Source organism: Dipodomys ordii, unplaced genomic scaffold, assembly GCF_000151885.1.
Source record: "Dipodomys ordii isolate 6190 unplaced genomic scaffold, Dord_2.0 Scaffold22, whole genome shotgun sequence".
Classification (NCBI taxonomy): Eukaryota; Metazoa; Chordata; class Mammalia; order Rodentia; family Heteromyidae; genus Dipodomys; species Dipodomys ordii.
The window spans coordinates 5,758,623-5,781,105 of NW_012267238.1; the positions used below are offsets into that span (position 1 = coordinate 5,758,623).

At 46.2% G+C, this 22,483-nt stretch overlaps 2 protein-coding genes across 2 annotated transcripts in view; one reads left to right on the plus strand and one right to left on the minus strand.

Moving 5' to 3' along the window:
• Positions 1–22,483, minus strand: part of LOC105983940 (olfactory guanylyl cyclase GC-D-like) — a 103,897-nt gene that overhangs the window by 61,694 nt on the left and 19,720 nt on the right. The gene's annotated exons all lie outside the window — the stretch shown is intronic.
• Positions 10,488–22,483, plus strand: part of Tsku (tsukushi, small leucine rich proteoglycan) — a 42,148-nt gene continuing 30,152 nt past the window's right edge. The window contains exon 1 of the mRNA XM_013014138.1: positions 10,488–10,504. The gene's annotated coding sequence lies outside the window, so the exon portion shown is untranslated. The remainder of the gene's footprint in view (positions 10,505–22,483) is intronic.

Sequence of the window (22,483 nt, forward strand, 5' to 3'; positions counted from 1 at the left end):
TAGCATTCACGGTTTGCCCTGTGCTGTCTGCTCCACTGGACAGGATTTGGGCCTTTTGTTACCTAAGCTCTATAGACATGATTCACAGCAGATGCTCACTAAATATTTGTTGAATGATTGAAAGACACACAGGGAATGATCCTTACATTTCTGGAAACATGGTGAAGTGGAGAGAATATGGCTCCATTTATCATGTGAAGGACCGGCCAGGGCTCCTCTCTTCTGCTGATGTTACCTTGTGCTCAGCACCAGGGGTAGAAATGACCCAGTCTTAAGGGACTCCCCATACTGATACACAATACATGTCAACTAAACAAGATGCTTTTCTTTTTTAACTGGAGAGTCAAAATGACACTAATTATTCCCTAAGAGCCTGGATAAGCATGAGGAGTACCCTTTGCAAGCAAATAAACTGAGGCTCATTAAGTCAGGTAACTAACCAAGGCCAAATGAATGATGGGTCATTCTGATCCATGGAGATTTGAGGGTTATCTAGAACTGAGGATGGGCAGGATATTAAAAGAGAGAGAAGGCTGGACTATACACCCCAGGTGACAGGCACAGGTGTGATGGCATGTGGGACAAATTCAAGGATAGCCAGAATCAGGAAGAAGTTGGTCTGTTTATCATACTACGTTGGCCCATGCTAAGTAGGACACAAGTCTGATGTTCAGCCTAGGAGAGCAAGTATCGTATTTACAGTAAGTGGAAAAGCCATAGTCATGAAAGCAGCTTCATTCCAGGGGGTAGGCCCTCACTACAGAACTGGCCCTAACCAGACTATAGCTTTTCTAGGCCTGAATAACTGGCTTCCCATCAGCTACCATAGCCATTTGGTCAGAACCTTTAAAAAAAAAATCAATCACTGTGTGCCTACAGCCACTATAAAGCAGTCCAGATCCTTTTCCTTCACTCCTTAGTAGCTTGACCTTAAATGGGCAATTATCCTAGTATTTTCTCTTTTTCTGTGTGGTTGTATTATTCAGAGCATTTTTTTATTATTGTGAAAATACCATACAGAGGAGTTACAATTACATGGGCAAGATAGTGAGTACATTTCTTATCAAGCATTGTTGCCTCCTCCTTTGTTTCCCCATACCATCATTTCTATCCCAGTATTTTCTATGAAACTTGATCCCAATGTACTTAATTATAAACTTGCATATTTGCATTATGACTTGTATAGTTTACATAAGGGCTAATATGTACTAAGCACAGAATATGAACTTTAATGTTTGTCATCTAATTTCATTTTTCTAACAACCTGGCTCTCTCTCCGTCTAGTGAGGACCTGTGACAGATGCAAGTCCATAGCTGATCAGTGACTGAGGTTCAGGCATCTTGTTAGGTACTAAGAGGACGATTCCTTTACGGACAAACCGTAAAAGCTGCCACATCTTTCGAAGTCTATTTGTCCTTAAAGTTGTTCTTTTTGTTTTGTTTTGTTTTCACTTCAATTAACATGGAAGAAACTTACAAGTCATCAGCCAAGATCCCACAACATCCTGACTTGTTTTAGGTAAACCATAATAATCTTGGTTCATTATAATACTGAAGTGAGCATGGCCAGTAGCAGTGGTGTCAGCCATTCTTTCCTCTTGAACATGTGCTCCACAATCTTGAATTGAGCATGCTCAGAAATGTGCCTGCCATCTTTCCTTTTTGAATATGTGGTCTACAGCTTTATGGAGCATGCGCAGAAATGTGCCCACCTCCCTACATGTGCTTTCCTGTATGCATATTTATAGGATTCCACACCTTCTGTTCGGAAAGAGCACTGCTTAGCAAATAACTCCAATTCTCTCCTTACTTGCTACGAGTATAATAAATCTTTGTAAACTCTTTTTCTGGTTGTATTTTTTGGGCTTTGTATTCACCAAGTCGTGAAGAATCCACTTGGTTTCAATTTGGCTTTGGTTTCAATCCATCTCTACATCTCTTCATTTATTTACTTTTCAGTCTTTTCTGAGCATCATCCTGGTGGTATTTAGGTGGAATTTAGGACTTGACTACCAGCTTATTTTTTGACAAGCATTCAGATTCTGTTTCAAGTAAAACAATGTGCCTTCACTATTAGGGGTTTAATCCAAATCTTATCCTTTAATTCTCATACCTGTGTAGAGAAGGGGTCTGTGCTCCTATTTCTGATCCTCAAGAAGAAAGCTGAGGGTCAGAAGGGGTGGGGGAGTAGTTTGCCTAAGGCCATCCCACTGACAGGGCAGTTTCCAGAATCCAACAGGGCTTAATCCCTCATGCTGGATTGTCCCTTCGGGTTTCACATTTCATTCTTATTTCCTCTGCCTGACTATCTCATGCTTAGGTTCTTGTCCATCCCTGGAGTCCTGGGGTCCAATTCCTCTCAAAGCAACCTGGATTATTGAATAGCCTGGATCTCCCAACAGGCTCTATAGAAGGAAAGCAGCCCCCCTACTAGAGCCCACAAATGCAGCCTTGTCTTAGGGGGTAGTGTCTGGACAGGGCATAGGAACAGACAGGAAGGAACCACGCTGCCCACAGGATAGGGGTGGGGCATCTCCAGGCAGGAAAAGAGCCAGATAGCCTTAACTGTGGATCAGAGCCACTCTTCCCAAGCAAGGCAATGCTAGGATGCTGGGGAGCCAGCATGCACCCCTGACTGTCCTGGACCAGTCACCAACAGAAGGGACAAGGGGAGGGAAATTAAAACTGTCAGAGCTGGGGCAGGCCTGCGTCAGGGCAGAGAAAGAGCTCTGGAGAAACTGAGAATGGCCTTCAGGCAGGATGCAGAAAGATAAGGCCCATGGAGAGAGAGGGGGTTGCTTGGGTTGGACAGGAGTTTGGAGAGGGGGATGAGTGGAGAAAAACACACAAGAAAAAAAAAATACAGAAAGAGACAGAGAACAAAGATGACAAAGCTATGGGCACAGAGATGGAGAGAAATGGGATGGGGCGCAAGGTAAGAGGACAGAAGGACAGTGAAGAAAGAGGGGTCTCCTCAGGGGCAGGGAAGGGAAGGCAGCTCTTCAGCTGACACTGGGCTGCTTGCCTGCTGGGCTCTGGGAAAGAGTGGTAACCCCGCCCATGTGGAAGCTGTCTGGGTCTCTCTCCAGAATGAGGGTGTGGGGAAGAAGCTAGACAGAAGCCACGTGGAGCATAGCTTGCAGTGGATTATACAGAGGCCTGGGTGAATAGTTGGCAGAGGCAGGCAGCAGGCACGGTGTGCAGCAGTCTGGCTTCTTTGATCTGAAACTTTCCTGTGGGGAGAAAGGACTCTCTGAGAGGCTCTACAGGAAAAGGATCAGATCAGAGAAGGCCAGCTCTCCAACTTCACCTCCTTACAGGTAGAAAACAGTACTCCAGGGAGAGAATCCATTCATTTATGCACTAAAAAAAAAAAATCAACCATTGTTATCAGTCCCTGTTGAGTACTATGTACTGCTAACTACTGAGGGGACATACATGAGCATTTGATGGTCTCCCCTCAAGTCTGAGGGAGGAGGCAGGCACCACACAGTAGGCTGAATGCCACAATAAAGGGGAGCAAAAAGCTGGGCCCTAGTGGCTCATGCCTGTAATCCTAGCTACTCAGGAGGCTAAAATCTGATGATCACAGGTCAAAGCCAGCCCAGGCAAGAAAGTCTATGTGACTCTTATCTCCAATTAACCACCAAAAGCCAGCAGGCACTGTGGCTCAAGTGGTAAAGCGCTAGTCTTGAGCAAAAACAACCACTGGGACAGCACCCTGAGATCCAGCCCCAGGAACAGCACAGATAAAAGGGAAGCCCAGCACTGTGGAAATCGTTCTGGGGGATCAAGGGCAGCTTGCCCCCAGAGGGGGACACCAGGGCCACACTACAAAACAAGAAAGAGCCAGATGCCAGTAGCTCTTGCCTATAATCCTAGCTACTCAGGAGGCTGAGATCTGAGGATCATGCTTCAAAGCCAGCCCAGGTAGGAAAGTCCCTGAGACTCTAATCTCCAATAAATCACCAGCAAACCAGAAGTGGTACTGTGGTTCAAGTGGTAGAGGGCTCGCCTTGAGCTGAAGAGATGAGGGATAGTGCCCAGGCCCAGAGTTCAAGCCCCACAACTGTCAAAAACAAACAAACAAAAAAAAACAAAACAAAAAAACAAGAAGGAACCAATGAGGAAGGGGCGTGGGGGAATATCCCTGTGCAGGGGAAATGGAATGAACCAAGTACTTTGTACCCGGTTACAGAACTCAGCTCATTGTTCCAGCAGTCAAGAAAGCTACAATTATTTTGTTCACTACTAATTCCTCCCAACTCCCACCCCATCTTTTGGTCACAGGAAAAAATTACATGTCATGTAATTTGTTTTAAAGTTCGGTCTGATTTGATCATTTAAACAACCAGGTAATAAAATGTCTGTCTTACATAAAAATGCTCTATCCCTCAGGTGATTTTTCCCCTCCATCTATGTAGAAGTACTGGGGGGGGGCAGGTGTTGGATTGGGGATTAGGTGGGATTGGGGGCTTAATGTAAGCCAATGGGTGGGTAGAGGATTGTCCTGAAGAAGCCTGGAGAGACAATGCCATCTGTCTCAGAGCAATCCCCCACCCACTCAGTCTCAGGGATTCTCACATGACGTCTCCAGTTAGTGATCTTGGGATCTTCCTGTGGCCCAGGCTGTGTCTCCAGTAATAATTATGTCTGACCTGGTTGCCCCTAGGCTCTGGGAGTTTTCAGAAATGCATTCTCTAGCTTGTTCTCCATCTATCCCTACCCCAATCTCCCATCAACCTCCACTGTCCCAATCAGTACCCTTCTGAGTCTGTTCACTCAAGTCAGCCTCAGGAACATAGGACAGCCAAGGACATAGGACACAGTCAGTCTCCTTTCTCATGGACCATACCATAAGGCTGCATTGCTCAAGTGTGGCACAAATGGCATACCAAAGTTTTCAACCTCCACTAGTAATTTCTCTCCCATTTTTCAGTATTTCTAACAATGCTACAATAAATATCTTTGTACTTCCCTTCTTATGCCCCATATGTAGGTATTCCTCTTGGGTAGACACCAAGAAGTGATCTGCTGGGTCAATTACACAGTGGATTCTAAACTGAGTCTATCATATGGTCTCCAAAGAGGATCTACCAACCTTAATGGCCAGCACTCTTACCAATACTCGATACTCTTATTGTCTGAATATGGTTTGTCATCCAAAGAGTCCATGTGCTGGAAGCTTGACCCTTCATTGAGATGTGGACCTTTAAGGGGTGGCACCTAGTGAGAGGCTCTTAGGTCACTGAGGCTGACCTGGAAGGGAAGGAACAGCAATGACCCTCCCCCTCTCTCAGGCTTCCTGCTCAGCTGTCAATGTGATAGTTTCCTCCTGCTCAGATCCCCACCAATACGATGCTATTCATCACCAGGCCTTCACCAGAGCCAAATTCACATTGGCACCATGCCCTTGAACTCCTAAAATCATGAGCTAAATAAACTTTATTATTATTTTCCCCCCTGGTCCAAGGCTTGCGTTCTGTCCTTGGAGCTTTTTTGCTCAAGGCTATGATTTATCACTCTAGCCAAAGCTCTACTTCTAGATTTTTTTTTTTTGGTGGTGGTGGTTAATTTGAGATGAGTCTTACAGACTTTCCTGCCCAGGCTGGCTTAGAACTGCAATCCTCAGATCTCACCCTTCTGAGTAGCTAAGGTTACACTGGCAACCAGCTATTTTTCAAGTAGTTGTGCAAAGGAACTACCATTCAACAGATCAACTTGTAAGTACAATGTGTGTGCTGGTATTGGGGTTTGAACTTAAGGGTCTCTGATTCTTGCTCGGCTTTTTTACTCAAGGCTGACACTTTGCTATTTGAACCACGGTTCCACTTCTAGCTTTTGGCTAGTTAATTGGAGATAAAGAGTCCCAGTGGACTTTCCTGCATGGGATAGCCTGGAACTGTAAACTTTAGAGCTCAGCCTCCTGAGTAGCTAGGACTATAGGTATGAGCCAGGCTCATAGAAAGTTAGTCCTCATGACAATCAAAGCAAGGCCTGTGCCTGGCCACCATCATCATCCCAGTAGTTGTCCTATGACCTTCACACTGAAGGTCAGATAAGAGTGTTTGCACCTGGTCTCCTTGCCTAGCAGCTCCGCCTGCTTGGTGAGGGGCCACGGGCAGTCCTATGGGGTGGAAGTTGGCACTGCTATCCTCTCACGGATGAAAATTCTATCCCCATTTCTCCCTGGATCAGCTTAGGACTCTGACAACCACTCCTTTTGAGCCCACAAAGCACCTGAATTCCCCTGTAATTACTCCCCCTTTGTGGGACTACATTATAGTTTCCAGCCAGGCACAGTTTCTCACCCTTCGCCCTCCTTACTCTTTCAAAGAAGCTGTGGAGAGCCCAGGAGAATGTGAACACTCCCCTAACCCTACTACCTCTCAGCCCCAGGCACACCAGTGAACAGAGGTCCTGTGCTAAAGGAATTTGGGGCTCCCCTTTCTCAGCTTTCATTCCCAGGTGGATAGTTAATCTCTCTCTCTCTCTCTCTCTCTCTCTCTCTATATATATATATATATATATATATATATATTTGTCTTTAAGTAGTTGTACAAAGGAGTTGCCATTTAACAAAGCAGTTTATAAACACAATAGAGATGATCCTTAACTTGATTGAATTGAGAAGTGAGATTTAACCCAAAATAGCCAGCACACACCAAACACCTCTACAGGTGTGCCTCAAGAAGCAAATACCTGCCTTATGAGCACGAAGCCCTGGATTCAAACTCAGTAACAAACAAACCACAAAGCAAAAATAAAACAGGCAGAACAAATTGATGGTGTGAGAAGACAGGATAATGGAGTGGACTATAGAGGGCTTTATCAGAAAACTGGTTACAGGGATTACTCCTTGAAACACACATCAAGATGTGTATATTTAGGATATGATTTATCATATGATTATCTGTTTTATGATTTTTCTGTATGTGTATCATATTTCAGTAAAAAGAATAACTGATTATAATTTTCCATGAGGTATTGGGCTTTTTTTTTTTGGTGGTGATGGTGGTACAAGGCTTAAACTCAGGGCCTCATCCTCTTGCTCAGTTTTTTGTTCATGATTGGTTCTCCACTAACTCCTTTAACCTAGCATTTTGCTGGTTAATTGGAATACAGTCTCACAGATTTTTCTGCCTGGGTTTGCTTTGAACTGTGATTCCCCCAGGTCTCAAATCTCCTGAGTAGCTAAGATTACAGGCATGAGCCACCAGCACCCAATATCTATGAGGTTTTTTGCTTGTATGTTTGTTTTGCCAGTCCTGGGGTTTGATCTCATGGCTTGGGCATTTTCCCTGAGCTTCTTTTTGCTCAAGGCTAGTGCTCTACCACTTGAGCCATAGTACCTCTTCTGTCCTTTTCTGAGTAGTTTATTGAAGATTAGAGAGTCTCACAGACATTCCTGTCCAGGCTGGCTTTGAACCACAATCCTCAGATCTCAGCCTCCTGAGTAGCTAGGATTACAGGAGAGTGAGCCACCAGCACCCAGCTAGTCCATGAGTTTTTTTTTTTCATAGCATTCAAGAACTCCTTCCCACATGGGTGCATCTAAGATCAACACAACCCAGATCCTGCTTCTCCTCCTTCCTTCCACTCCCACCCAACTTTTCTCTGGCCCTCTCGGCACCAAAAAAATCTGCCATTCTCTGAAAGCCAGAAGCAGTCGCCAGCTCCAGGCTCTTTCGTGGCTGGTCTGTCTGTCTGGAATGCTCTTGGCAGTCAGCTTTGTCTGGACACACCCAGAGATCCTTCTGGACTGTTCCAAGTCTTTGAACAGTTAGTAACTCGCATCAGCTCAGTGCTTGCCTCAAACCTTTGCTCCCAAATTTACTGTTCTGCTGAATCTGGTTGTCAATTACCTATCCTTTCCCAATCCCCCTCCTACTCCCAGCCCACCACTCCAATGTCTGTAAGTTCTCTCTTTTTTAAATATTTGTATGTGTGCTTGTACTGGGGCTTGAACTCAGGGCCTGGATGCTGTCCTTTTTTTTTTTTTTTGGCTCAAAGGTGGCACCATACTACTTAAGACACAGCTCCACTCCCAGCTTTTTGCTGATTAACGGGAGGTAAAAGTCTCATGGACTTTCTTGTCCCAACTGGCTTCCAAACCCAATTCTCAGATCTCAGCCTCCTGAAGTAGCTAGAATTACAACTGTGAGCCACTAGCACCTGGCTAATATTCTTATATTCAGAGTCAAGACATGCTTGGGGGATTTGAAGAAGTCTGCCATGGTCTTTCTTGTCACAAGCGATCCCAAAGACAGATAATTCATACTAAAGCAGAAAGAGCTGACTATGCCTACATTTCAAAGGAAAAGCTCTATGAAGGTAACATTTACCCAGTGAAATAACATTTACCCTCCAGCTGCTGGCTGGACATCATAATCTCAGGTTACTCTAGTCCATACAGAAAATGGTACCATGGGCATATATATTTCCTTGTCTAGATGCCTGCCCTCCTCCTTTTCTTCTTTTCCTTCTTTCCTTCTTTCTTTTCTCTTTCTTTCTTTCTTGCTTGCTTGCTTACTTGCTTGCTTGCTTTTTTTCTCCAGTCCTGCGGCTTGAACTCAGGGCCTAGGCACTGTCCCTGAGATGCCTTTGCTCAAGGCCAGTGCTCCACCACTTGAGCCACAACACCACTTCTGGCTTTTCCTGCATTTATAGTACTGAAAAATTGAACCCAGGGCTTTGTGCATGCTAGGCAAGCACTTTACCACTAAGCCATCTTCCCAGCCCTCCTCTATTTCTTAAATTAAACTAAACTAAATGTTTGTGGATAGCAAACCATAGTGATATAGTAAACCATAGCATACAGCAAACCATGTTTGTATGTTGCCTCTGCACAACTTCCTATATACTTCATCATCTCTACATCCTTACAATACCTAAAGCAACCTGGATGCCAGTGGATCACACCTAGCTACTTAAGATGCTGAGATCTGAGGATTGAGGTTCAAAGCTATTCCAGGCAAGAAAGTCTATTAGACTCATATCCAATTAATCACCAAAAAGCCCAAAATGGAGCTGTGGCTCAAGAAGTAGAACACTGGCCTTGAATGAAAAAGCTAAGGAACTACTCCCAAACCCTGAGTTCATAAAAATAAAATAAAATAAAGAAAGAAAGAAAGAAAAGGCTGGGTAAAGCCCTCAGCTCTTCCATAGCTCATCTGAACTTCTGGTTCTTGGAAGGCAAGAACTGGAACTGACTGTAACTGACTCTGTGAGAGAATGAGAACAAGCACTCCCATGCATAGTCCCAGACACACACAAGGCTGCTAAGTGTCCAGGTCCTGTCCTCCCAGAAGACCACTCCCACACACATACATTTAGTCATGGCACCCTGATGCCAAGGAGCTCTACAATCTGACACTGAGAATGGTAGGCACAGATAAGTCTAGAATAAGGGCCTGAGCCAAGTGCTTCTTACACCACAATGCCCTGATGAAAACCAGAGTGTATCATTAAACCCCACTTTAGAGGCAGGAAAACAAAAATCCATGGAGTGGAAAGACTTGCTCACAATGACCTCTGGACGGACACTGCAGACACTGACCCCAAAGTCACGAGCTTCTAATCCCCATCAAGTCAGGTTTCCTGAGACCCAGGCTCTTGGCATTCAGGACCCATGATGTTGGCCACCTTTGGGAAATCTTAACTCTATCCTTTTTCTCTGCCTTTCCAAAACCCAATCGCTGTTATAATATTAGGGAACACTGGAGTCATCATAGCTGGGAGAGTTTCCTAGCAAGTCATTCTCTGCATCAGTATCTCTGTTTTCTCCTCTGTAAAATAGGATTAATAATTTACCTGACCTGAGTTAAATTCTCAGCACCAAAATAATATAGTATAGTATAATATAATATAAAAGATAAAAATGAATAAATTGGCTGGGCATAGTGACTTACATCTATAATCCCAGCTACTCAGCAGGTAGAGATGAAGATGTGAAAGACTAGAGGACCTCTTGGCAAAAGTTAAAAATAGTCCATCTCAGCAAACAAAACCAGGTGTAGTAGCCCATATCTAATCTCCAACGTAGATATGGAAGGCATAAATAGGAGGATCAAAGTCCTAAGCTGGTCCCAAGCAAAAAAAAAAAAGTGGTGGGTGAGAGATGTCTGGAGGTGTGGCTTCAATGAAAAAGCACCTAGAGAGTGAGGCCCTGAGTTATAAGCTCAGTACCATATAGGGAGGAAAAAGGACCAGGCATAGGTGTCTGAGATAGGTGCCCATATAAGCAAGTTCTGTTTCTTCTTCAAATCTCCATATTTGGACCCTGCTCCCTTTCCTTTCATAGGTCCAGCCCTCTGCTAGGGTGGATCCAGTGATAGCCTTTGGGTATGAGAACTGAGTAAGAACTCATGCTGCATTGGGCAACGCAGAAGACCTCCCAGCTTCCGATGGCCTCCCTTTCATCCAGAGGGGGTCCTTACCCCAAGACACCCAAAGACTCTGCAAAAATATAGAACCCAGTCAGAACTGCTGACTCCGCCTTCCAGTAAGTGACCTGGTCAGTCCAGGGTTCTTGAAAACATCTGAGGGCTTCCCAGACTTTCTCCCTGGCAACATCCAAGTTCTGGAGGCACTGCCCTGGGTCACCTTCTATATAATGGCATCCCCTGATGTTCCCATACCAGCTGGCAGCCATCTCCTGGCTGTAATCTGCTGAGGCTCACATTTCCATATGATCAGACTGAGTCTTACATCCTGGCTTGAGGCTTTGAGCTTTGGAGGCCCATAGAGGCTGGGGGAAGTGAAATACAAGTGATACAGATAGATGAGTCCTGCAAGAAATTACCTCAAAAGCCTTCTAACTTCTTGGTTTATTATTCTCCCTGATCATATCTTTAAAGCTATAATCACTCAAATTTTAAATGTTTTTCCCCCTGTCCTGTGTGTGTGTGTGTGTGTGTGTGTGTGTGTGTGTGGTATTTGTGCTGGGGCTTAAACTCAGGGCTATATACTCTGGTCCAGAGCCAGCTCTCTACCACTTAGGCTATGCCTGAACTTCCCACATTTTGCTGGTTAATTTGCTACTAAGAATCTTTTGGGGGCTGGGAAGGTGGCTCAGTGGTAGAGTGCTTGCCTTGCATGCATGAGGCCCTGGGTTCGATTCCTCAGCACCACATAAGCAAAAAAGAAAAAAGCCAGAAGTGGCGCTGTGGCTCAGTGGTAGAGTGCTAGCCTTGAGCTGAAGAGCTGAGGGACAGCGCCCAGGCCCAGAGTTCAGGTCCCATGACCGGATCCAAAAAACAAAACAAAACAAAATATAAAAAGGAATCTTTTGGGGCTTGTCTGCTGGGGTTGGCCTCAAACTGTGATCCTCTAGATCTCAGCCTCCTGAAGTAGCTGGGGTTACAGATAAGAGCCACTAGTTCTCCCTAAATGCTCTCTTTTTTTTTAAGTCTATGAAGTTTTTATTTCTACAGAAACTTGGAAATAAATGGTCTTTCTTTAGCTAAAAAGAGAGAGAGAGAGAAGAGAGGTGAGAAGAGGTAAGGTGAGAAGAAAAAAGGAGAAGAAAAAGCCTCCCATTTTCTCTTTGGGGGTCAGAAAATGTTTCTTTTTCTGTTTTTCTCTACTTTAACCCTGTTATAATAAAATCAACCCTTGATAAAACTTTAACCAAAAAAAAAAAAGAAAGAAAGAAAATCTGCTAACTGAGCAAACAAAAATGATTAGAGATGGCAAATTCCCCTATCCCTTCCAGGTCAGAAGATCTGAGCCTGAGAAGAATCACTATCAGACCTGCTGAGTCCTGGGGAGGCAGATCCCTCAACCCCTCACTACCCAGGTGGGCTCTCAGCTACCCCCACCCTGCCTGGACCCCACAGATCAGCTCTGTGAGGACCATTAATCACACAGCAAGTCTGAGCAGCTGGAGGTAATGAGCTCAGTTAGGTTCCTGTGCCATAATTAAATTAGGGCCAAGGGGAGTCTGGGGTAATTGAGTGCAGGAAAGTGAGGAGGACTTCCTCCTGAAGGATGCTGGGATGTGGAAAATCAGGAAGGAAATCGTAAGCACAGCGGCACTCCGGCAGGGCCTGGCTAGAGCTCTGGGGGAGGACAGTGAGGTAAAGGACAGGAGTCCCCACCTGTGACTTCCTCCAGGAGTCACAGAACCTCAAGAGTCAGCACCCCTGTGCCTGAGGAGACAAGGCCTTGAGGGAGACAGGGTTCCTGCAAGGATGCACTGCTGAGCTAGAATCCAAGGCTGAACTGAAGGAAGCCCAGGGCTTACAAAAATTGGCTCTTCCCACCACCTGAAATACTTTCCCTGAAGTTCAAGATCTGCAACTGACTCCCAAACAGTTGGGATTCATTTTTTCATCAAGATATTAATGAGACTAAGTCATTGAAGGTATTTTTTTTATCTCCAAGACTAGCTAGTTCCATCCCCCCAAAGCCACATATCATCATCTTAAGACTAGCCAAACCAGTAAGTTCAGAAGGTAGATTTCCTGTGGTTTAGATGACTTCTGTCTGATCTGACACCTGCATCCATCAGTCCAGATCCACTCTCTCCGGGTGGCCAGTATGCGGTTTCAGGACAGCATTGAGTGCACTTCTCCCAGTCCCCAGAACCAAGGCAGAGCGTCCCACAGAGGAGCCCTCAAGAGCACCCAATGAATGAAGGAGCAAACCACATCTGTTTTGCAATGTCTGTCTTAGCCCCACACCTCTAGCAAAACTTTAAAGGCCAGGTGAGATGTGGCTGGACAAGAGACTTGGATAAATGGTGTATAGAATGTTTCCCTTTTTCCTTCCAGACCTGCTCTTCTCCTCTCCCATTTCTGCACTGTGCCCCTCTTCCTGTGCTGACTTAGCCTAGCCACATCCCTTCAAAAAGGATACCCATTCCTCCACATCAGTCTCTCCCTTCACCCTTGTCTCTCCCTTCAGCTATGCCTGATTCTGGGGTGCTGGCAGGATCCTGTATGGTTTACTGTTCCCATTCGTCATCTTTCTCAACCATCTTTCTATTAAGCCCACCTTGAACTAGCCTAACTTAAGTTTGTATCTACTTCCCACAGGAATCCTGCTTGCTTCAGATTCGTAACAGGTTGTCTGGATGAATGGTTAGAAGGAACTAGTATAACATCCAAGTTAGCAGCCCAGGCTCTGGAGCCTGGATTTGCAATTTCGCTCTGTCCCCTCATAGATGTATGGACTTTGGACAAGCTTGGTAGGTAATGCCTTTCATCTTCTTGGCTCCAAAATGATTGTTAAAATAGTAACAGACTCACAGGGTTCACATTCTAGGCTCAATAAACTGTTGCCCTTGCCTCTGTGTCTGTGATCAGGTGGTAAGATAAGGGCCTGCCAAGTGAACTACCTGAAGTTCATCAATAAGAAGAAGGCTAACTGGTCATGATATGGATTATTTCTACCTTGTTTCCAGGGGCTAAAGGTTCCCTTCCTCCCCAGTGCCTGGCTATGTGGTTACCTGAGGGTAGGCAGAGAGCTCAGGCTATCTCTGGTAGGATGCCAGTGGCCTCGTCTTCTCAGTCTGGAGTAGTGGGGGGTCACAGACAGCTGAGCACTCTCCCTGACATGTGACTTCTGTACTCATGCAGTCCCCACCAGAGGTGGTCACTTCAGGACAATGGAGTTCAAACCTTCCCTTCACAGGTGTGGTCAGTGAGGTCCAGAGAGGACAAGGACCTGCCCAAGGCTACCCAGCACTTAGGAACATAGCTGGGTCCAGACTGGTGACCCAATCACCAGGTCAATCTCTTTCCAGCTCTTGAGTCAGTGTGAGCTGTGGCCTGAGGCCAGGGAATTGAGAAACTTTGTAAACTGACTTGAGTTCAAGGTCTAGCCCCACTACTGATTTGCCAAGACTGGCATGTTACCCGGCTCTCTTGGCCTCAGTTTCCTCAGCTTTGAAATTAAAATAATGACTCCTTCCTTGTATGGTTATTTCAAGAACATAGAGAAGAATAGCTTCGCCAGGCACCAGTGGCTCGCTCCTGGAATCCTAGCTACTCAGAAAGCTGAGATCCAAGGGTCATGGTTCCAAGACAGCCCAGACAGGAAATCTTTTCTTTCCTTTTTTTTGGGGGGGGAGGGGGTGTCTGGTCGTGGAGCCTGAACTCTGGGCCTGGATGCTGTCCCTCAGCTTTTCAGCTCAAGGCTAGCGCTCTACCACTTGAGCCACAGCACCACTTCCGGCTTTTTTCTTTTTGCTTATGTGGGCTGAGGAATCAAACCCAGGGCTTGATGCATGCAAGGCAAGCACTCTACCACTGAGCCACCTTCCCAGCCCCAAACAGGAAATTTCTTGAGACACTTATCTCTAATTAACCATGAAAAAGACAAATCTGTGGCTCAAGTGGTAGAGTACCAGCCTTGACAAAAGAGCTAAGGGACAGTATCCTGGCCCTGATTTCAAACCTTAGTACTGGCCCGCACTCCCCCCACCCTCCTAATCTTCATTGTGCCTGGCACATAGCAAATTAACATAGTAGATAGAGTTGTCAGGAATTATAAGTGTTTTGAATAATGGTTCCACCTAATCATGTTAATATTAGCACAATCATCACCCATTGTGTGTTCTGGAACATACTCAGTCTCTCCCAGACAAATGGGGCTTATCTTGTCCTCGCCTCTCCTTCCCCTCTTTTATAATCTCCTCTCCTTCCATGCATGAGTGGCCACAATGGAACCCATCACTTTTCTGTTTACTGTAACTGGGTGGACATGAAAATAAAATCATACCTGAGAGTTTGGGAAAAAAATAAGGAACTAACTTCTTAAATTATCTTCCCAGAGAAGCTTCAAAAGAAAAAAACGAGCGGGCACTGGGGCCTCATACCTCTAATCCTAACTACTCAGGAGGCTGAAATCTGAGGATTGTGGTTCAAAGCCAGACCAGGCAGGAAAGTCCATGAGACTCTTATCTCCAATTAACCACCAGAAAACCAAAAGTGGCACTGTGGCTCAAAGGGTAGAGTAGTAGCCTTGAGCTGAAGAGCTGAGGGACAGCACCCAAGTCCAAAGTTCAAGCCCACAACCAACCAAAAACAAAAAAAAAAAGAAGAAAGAAGAAAAAAAAAAAAGAAAAAACAAAGCAGCATGTTTTCTCTTTTTTGGGGGGTGGGGGGGCCCGGTTGTGGAGCCTGAACTCTGGGCCTGGGCGCTGTCCCTCAGCTCTTCAGCTCAAGGCTAGCGCTCTACCACTTGAGCCACAGCGCTACTTCCCACTTTTTTCTTTTTTGCTTATGTGGTGCTGAGGAATCGAACCCAGGGCCTCAGGTGTGCAAGGCAAACGCTCTACCACTGAGCCACCTTCCCAGCCCCAAAGCAGCATGGTTTTTTTTTTTTTTGGTTGTTTTTGTTTTCTTAAACCTGGCACCATGTGGGTTATCCCAAGACTTCTGGTAGTTTCTAGAACAGAAAACCAAGGCACTGAAGATGGGCCTCCTCCTCAGTACCCCCCTGCCAACACCTTCCTCAAGCCCAAAACAGGACCCACCGGGAAAAAAAAAAATCAATCAGCCCTGTGTGTTCTGGATCAAAGCTGAGAAAATTCCAAAATGTTCTTTTTATCAGCTGTTTGGTACCTGGAGCCACAACAGAACAGAGGACTCTAGGTCTGAGGCTGTCTGGTATCTCAGAGTCCAGCCTCTACCTCTATACGACACATGTAGGGGAGAAGTTAATACTCCCCTTGGGTGGAGATACCACCCCAGCCATAATCCCTCTGCAGGTTCTCTCTCCTGCTGATCAGAGGCCTTTATTCTCTTCCCCAACCATCATATAGTCCAACAGCACCTCTGTATTGGCTCAGGGGTAGCTCAGGGATAAACACCACAGCCTTTGTACCTTTTCCAATCTGTCTCACAGGATTGTCTGCAGTGAGGAAAATTGTCTTTTCTATCAAAGTGCATTGCTTAAAAGTTCCAGCTTTAAGTTGGGTGCCAGTGGCTCAGACCTATAATCCTAGCTACTCAAGAGGATAAGATCAGAGGATCATAGTTCAAAGCCAGCCTGGGCAGAAAAGTCTATGAGACTCTTATCTCCAGTAAACTACCCCCAAAAAGCCAGAAGTGGTGCTGTGGCTCAAGTGCTTGAGCACTAGACTTAATTATAGAAAGGCTCAAGGACAGCATCCAGGCTCTGAGTTTAAGCCACAGGACCAGGAAGGAGAGGGGGAGGGGAGTTATTGCTTTGGCCTGGTGGCTTGGCTTTTTTTTTTAAGGGAACAGCTTTGGGATAAGGGTTTTTGAAATGTAAGGAAGCATTTTTGAAATGTAAGGTATTGTCTTAAACTGGTTTGTTTTCAAGATGGAATTAAGACACACCCAGATTGTTCAAGAAATAGCGCAGAGGGTGTAGGTATATTTTGAGATTACTTGTGTACTATTAACTTTATTCAGTCACCTTAGGTAAATACATTTTACCTTATTCAAAGCTCACCAATCATGAGCAGATTGTGGACCCAAGCTCAACAAATCTGAGCAGAGGGGCAGGGCCTGCTGAATTAGGGATAAATAGCAGAGCAACTTGGCTGCTCTGTGTGCTTGCTTGCCAGATTTTTGTGTCTATCATTTTGACTCCAGTGGTTCGTGGAGAGCATATTTATAACATTGCCTAGCACTGAACTCATTCACAAGTCTCCACCCAGGGGAGTTCAATCCAGGTGACACAGGACACATAGAAGAACTCTAAATACAACATCCCTTACCCCTAACCCACAGACACATTCTAAGATGCCCAGTGGATGCCTGAAGCCTTAGAGAACACCAAACCCTACATGTAAGCACTGCAGTACCTTCACACTCAGTCTAATAACCACAGTGGCTACTCAGTAAGGTGTGGGTAGTGCAGACAGGATGTATGCTGGGCAAAAGAATGATTCACATTCTGGGTGGGGTAGAGCAGGATGATGGTACAAGATCCCATCATACTATTCAGATGTAAAGTTTGTAAGTTGTTTATTTCTATGATTTTTTTCCATGTAATATTTTTGGACCATGGTGAATCTCAGGTAACTGAAACCATGAGACAAAACCATTGAGAAGAGAGGACTACTATCCTTGTTCAACTTTTTAAAATAGCCAGGCTCCTCAGAAATATGTTTGGTAACAAGATGCTCACTGTCTTGAAGGCATTCCATTTCTATAAAAGGAAGCGGTTGGAGATGGTGGGCAAAAGCCAAGGCAGGCACAGGTCTCCTGACAGTGGGGAGGTGCCACCCGCTGGAGGGAGAGGCCACTGCTACCCAGAACTTTCTCATATATGCCAGGGTTCAAACCAGGAGCTGGGGGATCCCAGGCCTGGAAATTCCCACTAGGCCCATTCTCCACCCTACCACCCCCCCATTCCTCATAAGGCTGATTATTCACAGCACCATTTCTTGGAAGGAAAGATTGGCTCATGATCAGAAGTTCTGGAACTCCCTACAGGAAGTGGCCATTAGAGCAAGGGAAAAGGATTATGATGAAAGAGCCAAGAATTCTGGATTTGGATTCTTGCTCCAGCAATTACAGGCAAGGGTTGGATAAATGTGGGTTCAACTCTAGCCGTGCTATGCAGGCACACCCTGGCTTCCTTTTGTTAAGAAGGGCTTATGCTTGTAATATCTACCTAACAGGTTTCTGTGAGTCTTCAGAGGAAGTCACTGGGCCCGGGCCTGTGCCCATGCCCATTGTTAGCTATATACAAAAGTGGTCATGGACTGTTTGGTAAATAGCTGCTATTGGGAGCCCCTGATTGCCTCTCCACCCAGCCCAGCATGACTCACAACCAAAGGCTTAATCTCTAGCCCAACTGGGGATCTCCTTCTAATTGGCTGATGTTCATGTTAAATTAAATAGATGTGAGTAAATGGTCTGCACGTGTAGCATCCACAACTCCAGTTCAGATCCTCCCCCTTGAACACAGCTACCCTACCCTGCCTCTGGGACCACCATTTAGATGTCTCTGGCCAAGGCGATCACCTCTCCCAAACTGAAACCAAGACTTTCCTTAAATTTATCCCAGGAATTAGCCCCACTTCTGCCCATGTAGGAGCCTGGGAGACTCATTGACATTTAGCATACTCAGTCTCTCCCATTTCCTCTGCCTGGGACCTCCAGGTTTCCCAGATCTGTCCCACCTTCCTGCTCCAACCCCATCCTGCCATATCCCTAAACCACAGCAACTAACTCCTCCCTGGCCTCTGGGCTCCTGTGTGTCCTTCCATTTCATTCCCATGCTATGGACAGGGTTGCCTTTCTAAAGTAGAGGTCCTTCCTTATTGACCCTTCAATTAAAGGTCACCCATCATTTATCTTTCTGGCTGATGAGTCTGCAAGTCAACTTCCACTCTCATCAGTCACAAAGTTTCCTAGGGAGTTCTCTCCAGTCAACACCTGGGGAGAGTGATCGAAGCAGGACTGGGCAGAGGGACAGACTGGGCTAGGGGCAGACCCCCACCAAGACCTTAGCCACACCTCATGGAGATCTGGAGCTAAAGCAATTCCTCACAGGTGTCCCAAATCAGAGGAAAGGGTATAGGCCTTCATATGAACAAGTCATTCAGCAGGTTGGTCTTGGGAAGGGATGGGATACTAGGTGAGAAGGCAGAGAGAATGGTTTCACCCACAGACCACTACCATTAACACAGCAGCTGAGAGGAGGGAATGGTCCAGTCGGGGGAAAGGGGTGGGTCCAGGCATCTGGGTAGCACCTACAGTGACTATTACCAAGGTGCTTTGGAATGATTATTGCATGATGTAAAGAATAAGCCAGGCCCTGGTGGTTCACACCTCTAATCCTAGTTACCCAAGAGGCTGAGATCTAAGGATTGAAGTTCAAAGCCTGACAAGGCAGGAAAAATCTGAGACTTTTATCTCCAATTAACCATCAAAAATCCAAACATAGTGGTATGGCTCAATTGGTAGAACACCAGCCTTGAATCAAAACCCAAAGGACAGCATTTAAGCCCTGAATTCAAGCCTCAGTACTGGCACAAAGGAGAAAAAAAGAGATTAACTCACATATCACATCAAGCAAATCATGTTTGATTTAGCACCGGAGTTTCTCAATGACCTGCCCCAAACATTCTCACCATTCTTCTTTCACCTCTCCTGACCTCCACCTACTCCTAACTTTCTTACCACATTGAGCCTCTTGCAGTTTTCCCAAGCTTGACATACTATTTCACACTGCTCTGCTTTTGTGCATGTTATTTCATCTGCCTGGAACACCTTTAAATGGGAAAAAGAAATCCTATTCTCTTCTTCCAACCACTTCCTACTCCTCCAACAAGACTCCAGCAAAGTGCTGCCTCCCTTGGGAAGCCTATTAATTCCTCCAAAGATGGTGGTTCCCACTGACCCAGGGCACAGCTGGGGAGGGGAGGAGGTGCTGTGCCACGGTGGGGGAAGGGGACAGGGCAGGTGTCTAGTTTCTTCCCAGCTCAAAACACAAGGCCTAGCTGCTCCATTACTCAGTACACAAGATGAGCTTGGGCTGGAGTAGGAAGCCTTGGGCAGAGGCCAGGGGGAAGGAATAGCAAATGTGAAGTTAGAAACATGAGGGCTAACAGCCGGTGGGGAGAGGCTGAGCAGTGTCTCATACTATTCAGTCTTGTTGTCGTCATTCTTTTCCTGTCACTGTCATCATCACCATTCCATCGAGCATTTCCTTAGGTCCCCGTATCCTCTCTATTAAGACACCACAACCACCACCACTGCCACCAGCCCTGCAAAGTTAGTTAGTCTCATTATTTTACAGTTATGAAAACTGAAGTTCAGGACCTCTGCTCAAGGTCACAGCTGGTTAGGGGTGGGTCTGACCAAGGACATTCTCCTTCACCACACCAGAGGCAGCTGCCCAGGCTGACTTCATCCTTTTGAGTCCCTCCCAACAAATCACCATATGCAGAAACTTTCCTAAAAGAGCAGATATCCCTCTGGGAAAATGGAGGGTGGGGCTTGCTCCAGCAGCTCTGAGAGCTGGAAGGGTTCTTGGAAGGAGGGATCCAAGACCAACTTGCATTTATCTATGGTTACAGAGTTGCTTGGAGACCTTGACCTTTCTCATGCCTACTGATGGGGAATCCTACATTCCAAACACCCCTCTCCAAGGGTCACATTGCCTTTTTGGGGGACAGCTAGGACTACAGTCAGAACTCTGGGCTCCCAGGCCATGGTTCTGTTCCCTGCCAAGCTAACTGAAGCAAAGATCACCTTTAAAGTACATTTTGAAGGCACTAGAAGAGGTTCTTTACACGTGAGAACACACCTTTGGAGGCTACTAGCAAAGCCCAGAATCCTCAAAGAGGACACAGGTCCTGAGCCTTATGAGGTATGGCAGGTAGAGGAAGGCATAGACCCCACTATGTGGATAAATGAGAAGCATCATCACCAGGTGAGACTTTCTTAGCCAAATCACTTTAATCAAACCCCAAATATACTAACTAGCTGACCTTTAGGAAGATAGCTGATTGCTCTTGGCCTCAGTTTTCTCCTCAACAAAATGGGGATAACTAATACCTTGAAAGGTTGTCTTGGGGACTCTATATCAGATCCTGGCTCCCAAAAAGGGCTGTAGGTGGCACCTGGGATTAGAACTGAATCTTGAGTGGTACAGAGCTAGATTCTGTCAGCTCTGCAGGTAGAACTGGTACCAGGAGTTGATAATGCATCATGAAAGGTCCAGTGTGAAGGAGGCCCTTACATTACATCTCCAGAGGTAAAAGGAGATGGGGCAATTCCCTGCAAGATATTCAGCAGTGGTATAATTACCAGTACCCACTGGATCTGTGCCATCTACAGGCCTGGGGAGAATGTCTAAGTTAGAAAGCCTCTCAACATACAGATGAGGAAATTGACCCTCCCTGCCCCCCCCCCCCCCCTCCCCCCCGTCAATGGTAAGGCACCTGCCAAAGGTGACCAGGAATCAGAGCAGGACCTCTGTTCCCTGCAGGGAGGATGAAATGGTCAAAATTACTTTACCAAAGACCAGAGTGAGATCCATGGAGAGGATGAAGCTTGCTGGGGTCCCCAAGAGGGTCTGTGACAGGTCTTGGCGAAGTAGGATCAAAGTCTGATCTCTACTCAACAAAGTTGAATGACTCCTTGCTGGAGTAAGTCAGCAGTGTCTCCTGGCTGGTAAAACTATCACCTGCATCTACATCAGCTGCCAAAACACCAGTTAGGGAAGGGAAAAGAAGTCATGGAAGAGCTTGATGACTACTGACTGCCACCCAGTTTGAGTTGGAGACTGAGCTCAGGAAGGATGTGGCCACTCCAAGATCCCACAGCCAGCCTGACTGAGCCAAGCCTACAAGCCAAGCCTGTGCTCTCTTCGAATAGAGACAAAGATAGAGAGGCAGAGCAGAGACACCAGCTCCAAAGGGCCTGTTGCTCAGCTGGCAAAGTTAGGACAGGAAGGAGGCAGTATCTACAACCACCTGGCAAACAGCTGGCTCTCCTTGGCAGGAAGCCTCTGAGAACAGAAGAAACAGCCTGGATTTGAACATCCTGAGCTGGGTCCCATCACTTCCATAGCTGCCCCACCACCACAACTCCATCCTCTACCCTTCTCTCATGTTCCAAGTCACTGCACTCACCTCCTGACCTACAGCCTCAGGAGTGTCTTAAGCCCACAGGATCTTTCACTGCTCTGTAGCCTGCACTTGCTGTCCTCTCTGTTTGGAATGCTGTCCCTCCCCTGTCCCTTCAACCCTTGCTCCTTTTACTTCTCAGCAGAGGCTTCCTCACCCTCAATCCAGCCTCCCACTGCCTGAAGCTGATCAGCTACCATCTGTTCTAGGAACTCTGGCCTGTCCCTTCTCCCTTCTGTCACAGTGCAGGTCACACCAACTCTTTGTGTCTGTGCCAGCCTCTTGTGCCAGATGGAAGCTTCTGGCAAACAGAACTGGACACTGACTTAAGGCAACATTCCAAAATACAGCAAAGGGTAGAGCTCAAATGATCCACAACTTTGCTCCCTCCTTCCTTTCCTCTCTTCTTTCCTTCCTCTACTTTCTCCTTCCCTTACTCCCTCCCTCCCTTCCTCTCTTCCTCCCTCCTCCCTGCCTCTCTCCTTCTTTTCCTTCCTTCTTTCTGAACACCTACTACGTGGGAAGGCAGACGACAGTGAAAACATAACAGTCTGAATAAGTTTGGGTGGTGGCAAGTTCTATAAATAAAGTGAAAGTGTTGATTGAAGTAGGAGCTGCAGACAAGGAGTCCCCCTCCCCACCTCAGACAGGTATCGTGGGCTGGGGGAGTCTTGAATCTTTCTTTCTGGCAGTGTCAAGCCCTGGGAGAGGGAGGAGGAGGTGGGAAGAGAGCTTAGGGCCCCTGAAAGTGCCAGACATCTCTCCCACCCACAGATATACTTCCTGACTCTCCAGGAATTTGATTCAGCAACAGCTCTGAACAGTTAGTTGTGGAACAATAGCTACCATTTATTGAGGGGCCCTAAGAGCTGCAGGGGCAGGAAGAGATGGCCTTCCCATGACATGGAGCCTCCAAGC